Raw genomic sequence first — 8,977 nt, 5'->3', positions numbered from 1 at the left:
ACGACATTATTGTTCTTGGAGGCCTTACCGTTATAACGTTTTTATTACTCTCAATGACGACATTATTGTTCTTGGAGGCCTTACCGTTATAACTTGTTATTACTCTCAATGACGACATTATTGTTCGTGGAGGCCTTACCATTATAACTTGTTATTACTCTCAATGACGACATTATTGTTCGTGGAGGCCATACCATTATAACTTGTTATTACCCTCAATGACGACATTATTGTTCGTGGAGGCCTTACCATTATAACTTGTTATTACCCTCAATGACGATATTATTGTTCTTGGAGACCATTACCATTATAACTTGTTATTACTCTCAATGACGATATTATTGTTCTTGGAGGCCATACCATTATAACTTGTTTTAATCAGCTGTTAGTGTGTTGGAAATACAGCTGAAATATACGTGGAGATGTAAAGGTATCGGAACAGGATGTCAGGACAATAAGATTGATAAAAACTACTTCATTATGCAAACTGTTATCTTTTATCACTGTATTTGCTTATCTCATTAATTATGTTTATGTTTGTTCTTGAATAACATGGTTTACAATGTCTATTGAAAAGGCGTTTTTTTATTTTCCAATAGGTATTATAAATCAAGTTAGTCTAGAATATTTAAACGATAGTTTCTACAGAACCTAATTGGAATTATGTTAAACAAAAACGTTCTTTACTCCTTCCATATAAAGGGAAACATGCTATTTTGATTAGAAATCAGTTATCAAATAATGCCTTTATGAATACCTTCAAGTTGAATTGATTTGTTTTTAAGCCCATATGCAGATTACAACATTTCTTTAGATGCAAGAACTGAACGCCTACCTTCAAAACTTCCGCTGTGATATATGAATGTAAATATTCTACAACGTGTGTTAGGTAGTATTGGATACACCACTAGGTGGTTACCAGTTCGCATACAAAAGCATGCAAATTTATAATCTATATCAACTTTAAGTGTCAAGAAATATGGCTGAATGAGTGCAACAAACCTATAACAAGAGGATAGTTTAAAATCCTTGCAAAAGCAAACAAAGAACAGGAACTGTGTATAAAGGAAAGTTTATTGGTCAACAGATATAAACCAGGATTAAATGAACAAAACAGTGCAGTTCGTTTATTATTAAATCTATGAGAGTAAACGATGTCATAGTTTTACCTTTTATAACAGTATTTCTTAACCTTAATTGTGTTACTTTTACCTGTCATCACAATATTTCCTAATCTCCATGACTGCGTGTGTGTATATCCTTCAGTATTCATACTTCTACCTGTTATCACCAAATTTCCTAATCTCCATGACTGTGTGTGTAAGTCATGGAGATTAGGAAATATGGTGATAACAGGTAGAAGTATGAATACTGAAGGATAAGATTAGGAAATTTGGTGATAACAGGTAGAAGTATGAATACTGAAGGATATACACACACACCAATGACTGTGTGTGTGTATATATCCTTCAGTATTCATACTTCTACCTGTTATCACCATATTTCTTAATCTCCATGACTGTGTGTATGTCCTTCAGTATTCATACTTCTACCTGTTATCACCAAATTTCCTAATCTTCATAACTGTGTGTGTATATCCTTCAGTATTCATACTTCTACCTGTTATCACCACATTTCTTAATCTCCATGACTGTGTGTATAAACCCTTCAGTATTTTTCACTTTTTCAAATTTACTTTTTCAATGTGGTGTGAATACCATGATTAGTAATTAATAGCACAAACAGCTTCCCATAGGACGTCGAATCTGCTAGTATTTCCTAATTTAAGATTTTACTTTCCGCTTACTGTAGTTTGAAAGCCCCCCACTCACACCCCGCTGCTACGTGTATGTGATCAGTGTTTCTGCTGCTAAAACAAATGTATATCACTGCTTAGAAAAGATAATAATTCTGGACAGGTTGTCATTGTTTAATTCCCAGTGGTCTCGTGGAAGTTTGGTGGGTAAGATAATACATTAATTATGCTAATTACTTTATTGCACAACAAGCCATTATCTATGGAACGAAGATATGATAAATCCCGAGTTTAATATCTTTACTTGATCATTTTCTTTTTTATTTTATCCATCAAGTAATTCAATCATGTAGTTTAAAACCAATAGCTTTTGAGTTTTAGCCACATTATGGACAGAAGTAACATATTATAGATTCAGTGTTGCACTACCGATGCGTTACATGGCTGTATTACACCTTGCCATGTCTTAACAATAACAATTAATATGCACGTAGTACAGTTATTTTAGCTCTTTATATGCACATAATTTCGATCTTTTTAATACAGTTACAATTTGTATGGAGTGATTAATTCATGGGCTGTGAATTGATTTTTACAGTAGCTTAAAATAATGTAACTTTTATATTTCGCTATGCCTAAAAATATACCGCAGCGGCTTGTGGGGATACCACTGAATTCGAAACAGCCTAAATCCACTGATTCAAACCAAATGTAATAAGTGTCGCCCTATTCTATTCATTGTCCCCCCCCCCCCAGTGGCACAGCGGTATGTCTGTGGACTTACAACGCTAGAAACCGGGTTTCGATACCCGTGGTGGGCAGAGCACAGATAGCCCATTGTGTAGCTTTGTGCTTAACTTCAAACAAACAAACAGACTATTCTATTCATCATGTATGTAAGCAATATGTCCATGAAAGACCCAAACTCAGTATTTTCATCACAATTTGCAGACGATGTTGCGGTTTGGAAAACTGACCCCCACCCCATCTATTGCAGCAACAAATCTTCAGCCACAACTAAACAATATAGTAGAATACTGTAAAAAATAACGAATAAAAATAAATGTCCCCCAAAATAAACAAATAATATTTTCAAAACAAAGAAGACATAAAAATAACCCACCAAAATTATATATGATTGGGATTTCTCCAGACCACAACTTCAGCAAAATTTCTAGGCCTAACCTATGATTCTAAATTAACGTGGGTTAAACATATTATTAATACATGAACAAAAGCTTGGAAATAAACAAATTACGCAAGAAGGTTAATTGGCAAAAACAACGGAACCACACCAGATAATACCATCAAAATATGCATACCCCAGTCATAGAATACCCATGCCCAGCATGGTTAAACATAGCACCAAAACAAATAAATAAATTACAAACAATATAAAACTCAATACTTACAACAGCCTATAAAGTACCACGTAGTATATCCTCCGAATTTATGCACATTTACACAAACATGCAAACTATCGCCGATAGACTCTTGCATAATTCTCTAAATTACTTTATGAAAAATTGGCATAAAAACGACTTCCTGTGTAAACTTGATCGCTACTGCACACATAATGGAAATAGACCTAAGTACCTCTCGCCTATTAACATATATATTAGAAATAGAAATTTAATAAGGCCACCTAATGCTAGACTCACACTAGTTTTGGACTAACATAAAAACATTTAAAAAGGATATTTATGTAAAATGTTCTTTTAAACTAGTGAAATGTGTTGTATATACTGAACTGTTTGTCAAGTGCAAGACTTTGTAATACCGAACATAAGCGACGATATGCTCAACATAAGAATGTTATTACAAATACCTACATGGACGTAAGCGACGATATGCATAACATAAGAATGTTAATGCAGATACCTACATGGACGTAAGCGACGATATGCGCAACATAAGAATGTTATTACAGATACATACATGAACGTAAGCGACGATATGCACAACATAAGAATGTTATTAGATACCTACATGGACTTAAGCGACGATATGCACAACATAAGAATAGTATTACAGATACCTACATGGACGTAAGCGACGATGTGAACAACAGAAGAATGTTATTACAGATACCTACATGGACGTAAGCGACGATGTGAACAACAGAAGAATGTTATTACAGATATCTACATAAACGTAAGCGACGATATGCTCAGCGTAAGAATGTTAATGTAGATACCTACATTGACATTGCCCTGAAAGGGGTCGGAACAACTGTGGTTTACTCCAATATAAACATTCGCCTACTCCTAAACCACAGGAGGAAGAGGTCTTATTGAACCTGACCCTCCCTGGTCTATCAAGACCAAAATCCAGATAACGAAGCAAACAGACATTATAATAGATAAACATGGCCGAGTTTCGATATTAAAAAAAAAGGTTTACAGATCATAAGTTTGACTATTGAATTCTGTAATGAGGACTGTACTATCCAAAGACATTCTTTGATAACAAGATATACTTAACAACATTCTATAGTAAAAATATTTACTCCTTGCGTTTTTATGATTTTTTTATATAAGTGTCAGTTTTAAAGAATTTTATCCAACCCTGATTTAACGCCGATTTGATCAGTTGCTTCACTCTCTGGACTTTATTGTGCATTGATAACAAAGTCTGTAACTCGGTCTTATTCACACTATATCACAGAATGTTTAAGTGGGGTTTTTCTTTTAGTTTCTAGAATAACAGAAACTTAATTTTAGAATAATTATTCAGAAACTAGAAACAAATTTAATATTCAGGGTATTATTACTTTTTTTGTTTTGCGTTTATGGTGGTATGGTCCCGATGTTCCCCAAGCGACAACAGTACTGTGTGAACGAATTACATCGCTAAGTGACATGAATTAAACACTAGACAGAATTGTTTTTTAAATTCACACAAGTTTTTATCGGTTAGCTGATGATGCCAATAGGATTGACCGTAACATTATAACGCCCCCCACGGCTGAAAGGGGGCCCGGCATGGCCAGGTGGTTAGGGCGCTCGACTCGTAATCTGCGGGTTCAACTCCCCGTCACATCAAACATGCTCGCCCTTTCAGCCGTGGGGGTATTATAATGTGACGGTCAATCCCACTATTCGTTGGTAAAAGAGTAGCCTAAGATTTGGCGGTGGGTGGTGATGACTAAGTGCCTTCCCTTTAGTCTTACACTGCTAAATTAGGGACGGCTAGCGCAGATAGCCCTCGTGTAGCTTTGCGCGAAATTCTAAAAATAAAACAAACACGGCTGAAAGGGCGAGCATGTTTGTTGGGACGGAGATTCGAACCCGCGACCCTCAGATTGCAATTCAAGCGTCCTAACCACTTGGCAATGGCCAGGTAAACCTGTTGAAATGTTGTGAATAAAAGTTTTACATACAACCGATAAAAACTTCTGTGAATTACACCGTTGTTGGACAACGCTATTAGTATTTAAAATAACAATGAAATTATACCATTACTCAATTATACACGAAAACACATTAGGCTTAATAAGAATATTAAAAGTCGCATTAAACTGTGACTCTTTCTTTTCCCATTCCTCTTGACACTGTAAGAAGAAAAAATTTTGGTCTTAATATTAATGATTACAATCACACTAGACTGTTGTCGGTTCTTTCTACGATTTCTACGTCTGAGGGCTTATAACGCTCAAAATTGTGGTTCGATACTCTCGGTGGGCACAGCACAGATAGCCCATTGTAACAAAGAAATGTAATTTTACAATAACGCGTTGAACACATTCAACTTGTTCTCAAGCAGTAGCTTTAGGAACTGAGCTCCCTACAGTCACCTGCCACCCAATTTATTCGATGGGGTGTAGGCGTAAAATTTTTCTCTGAATGGTTCTGATTATTTTCTAACTGTGTCTTTACAACGTCTACCATCACGGCAGTGATCCATGCGTTATAGCACGGTGTTGTAAACTCCGATATGAGATTGTAGCACTTAACCAGTAAGTTTCTAACCGTGGTTGGAAATCGTTATTTTCCGTGTATTGTTTTAATTTTGGTGACTGAGAACAAATTACGAAAAGTTGATCATTATTGTGTTATCATATTGTTATCGTGATGTAAATAATAATAAAGAAACATCCCTTTAGTTGTGAAACTTTGTTTTTTTTTTGTCATCGGATTTAGTTTGAATGTAGAAAAAAAATAGTTTGAAAACAAATAGTCAATCAATCAAATATACATATATTATCAAAATCCAAACTTGTTTTGTGTCTAAGGAAAGGATCACGGAAAGTTAAAAAAAAAAAAAAGTCCTGAGCAGTAGTAATATTTTATGGTGACTGTTTTAAAATTTCGGAGTGTAAATTGAGTTTGAGTGTGCTTAGGATTTCATATAACACGCCCTCTGCATACGTACGATGTTTAATGTTTAACCATTGGCAGGAATTGCGTCCACCCCCCTTACCTTCTTCATCTGTATATATATATATGAATATAGAAATCCAGTTGAGATTAAATAGACATGTTACTATGATGACCGAAACAATACGGGCAACAATGTGTACGGGCTTTAATACTGAGTGAGTAGTATTACTTAGTATTGATTCATGACGTTACTCCATCTGCAATCCGGATTGGTCGAACAGAATGAAAATGTATTAAAATTTTCAAGCACGTGATGGTCGCCGGATGATAAAATGATGGAGAAAAATACTATTGGCGCGAGGATTGGGGCATGTAGCTTTTACAGTTTGCACGTGTTTGAGTTAATATAAATATATCTTCCTGCGTGATTATTCATGTATCTTCAGAATCAGTTTCTTTTAAGACTTTTACCGAGGACAAAAGGCTATTAGATACTGAAGTTACGAACGGCTAACTGAAAATCACATTATCAACTTGTATTCGTTACTTAACGGGAACTCATTACCGAGAGATGAAGCTACCAGAGAGTAATAGCCTGTAGCGATCTAGGTTGTAATCAGGCCATTGTGATGGAAATTCTTGTGCAACTTTAAGGTTTCATTGCACCGTTGCGTTCGGATCATCTGGTATGCAACGGAAGATTATCTTTTGTGTTCACCGTCGATCGAGGCTTTAATATTTTGTAGTTATTAATCTTCAGTGGTTCAGAACATCATTTTCTTTAGATATTGCTGTAATAAATATTGTGCATGGCTGTAACTCGACTCTACGTTATCTTGTTCGTATGCCATTTCACCGGCTTGGGCTGTGGTGGTCGGCCTAAAACACGCGAGACCTGGCAGGATAGAATGTCCGACGGCGGTGGAGAATGTTGCGGCCGTTTTCGCCATCACAAGAGTAGGTTTTTAAGTATATATTGAATAAGAGCGATTTGAGCTCAGAATTGTTATATCTAGACGTTTATAATTGCCTATTTTGCCTCTAAGATATATATACTGAACTTGAAGCTGTTAAAAAAATATATTCGTGAGCCAACTATTAGGAGCGACTAGTTATCGATAATGTAGTGTCCTTCAAACTGAAGCAATCTCGAAATTAAAGGTTGACACACTGCCACTGGATATTTGCATATATATACATACATAATTATATTACTCTCACATATTGATTTTCCCCAAACGATCTATTTCTTATATAATCTGTTAAGGGTGCAAGAAGCATGAAGAAATTTTTTACATTTTCAAACACAGACTTTAATGTGAAACTTTACATGAGGAACTGTATGTTCTTATGGTAAGGAGGTTAAATTTTGAAACATAGACTTTAATGTGAAACTTTACACAAGGAATTATATGGTCTTCTGGTAAGGAGGTTAAATTTTGAAACAGACTTTAATGTGAAACTTTACATGAGGAACTGTATGGTCTTCTGGTAAGGAGGTTAAATTTTGAAACATAGACTTTAATGGGAAACTTTTCAAGAGGAACTGTATGTGTTTTTTCTTTTTTTTTGGTAAGGAGGGGAGTGATGAAAAAATAGATTCAAGTTGTCTAAACGGCATTCAATGAATTTTATGAAACTATATTTGAAGTTCAGATTTGGAAATGACGACACTTTGATAGTGTGCCTTGAGAACGCTTACAAGAGGAAAATAAAGCTGTTAACTTTTTTTGGGGGGTGTACATCTTCATACCTCAAGCTTAGCAGTACGATGCTGTTATGTATGTGAGCATCTACATCATTAATTGCGAAGAACGTGTGGTAAAAGTTAGACGTAGTAGTAGTAATTAAAAAAGACAAAAAACATTGACTAGTTTAGTCAAGATAGGAGAGGTATATAACAATAAAAATATTTCAACGTAGAGAAAAGTCCGTTGATAATTCTACATAAGCATCTTGGTGTGTTTATCATCCATGTAAATTTTCTTGTGTTTTATCATTCACTCCTATTTCAAAAAAATAAATAGTCGACTGGTTGTTGTCGCTACCGTATTATTTTCTAACGACTGCCCTATCGCCAGACTGTTGAAAAACTTCCGAACGTGTGTGGGCCCATGAATGATTCATTAAACGTGTAATGACGAACGTTTTCGAATATCTAGTCTGACTTGCGCGACAGCGACTTCTTCACTATTTAGCAAAAAAAAATGTTTTTAAGTGTTCTAAATGCCCAATATCTGTTATAGTTAATCGTTCCTTTCTTTAAACTTCTAGGCGTATAATCACGTGTATATATGTGTTAGGCAAGTAGATATCGTACCTCAATAAAACCGTGTTTGATATAAAACATTTCTGTAGTGGTAAAACTTCAAATAAGTTCTTTTATATAACATGTAATAAAATTAAACGATTTCTCATCGGTACTGGTATTAGGGAACTTAATTTTACTTTATACTTGTCAAAACAAACCAATCCACCTGCATGAGACCGTGATTACATGCAGCTTTACATTGGGGACCGTACTCTTATTTGCTATGTTTAATAATAATAATAATAAATTCAGTCGTGGAGAGTGTAACTGATAATGATAATGTTGAAGCACCCAGATCTATGTATTAAATTGTTGTTCGTTTTATCTGTTTCCAGAACACTTTAAGGAATTCAGTTGTGGGGAACTGTACTATGAAACTTTCTACCTGGACCCCAAAAGAGATATCTTGTACGTTGGAGCAATGTAAGTAAACTATTTCATTATCAGTGTTAATAACCATTTCATTATCAGTGTTAATAAACATTTCATTATCAGTGTTAATAAACATTTCATTATCAGTGTTAATAACCATTTCATTATCAGTGTTAATAAACATTTCATTATCAGTGTTAATAACCATTTCATTAT

The 8,977-nt window shown here is 34.9% G+C and overlaps 1 long non-coding RNA gene across 1 annotated transcript in view; it reads left to right on the top strand.

The window, feature by feature from the left end:
• The window catches only part of LOC111088683, a 42,363-nt gene extending 33,504 nt beyond the window's left edge, over positions 1–8,859 (top strand). The window contains exon 3 of the long non-coding RNA XR_002613133.1: positions 8,725–8,859. This is a non-coding gene — a long non-coding RNA (uncharacterized LOC111088683). The remainder of the gene's footprint in view (positions 1–8,724) is intronic.
• Positions 8,860–8,977: the final 118 nt, after the last annotated feature.

The sequence above is a fragment of the Limulus polyphemus genome, unplaced genomic scaffold (genome assembly GCF_000517525.1).
Source record: "Limulus polyphemus unplaced genomic scaffold, Limulus_polyphemus-2.1.2 Scaffold4233, whole genome shotgun sequence".
NCBI classification, from domain to species: Eukaryota; Metazoa; Arthropoda; class Merostomata; order Xiphosura; family Limulidae; genus Limulus; species Limulus polyphemus.
Note: the sequence above shows the minus strand (reverse complement) of the source record. Positions and strands in the feature narration are given on the sequence as shown.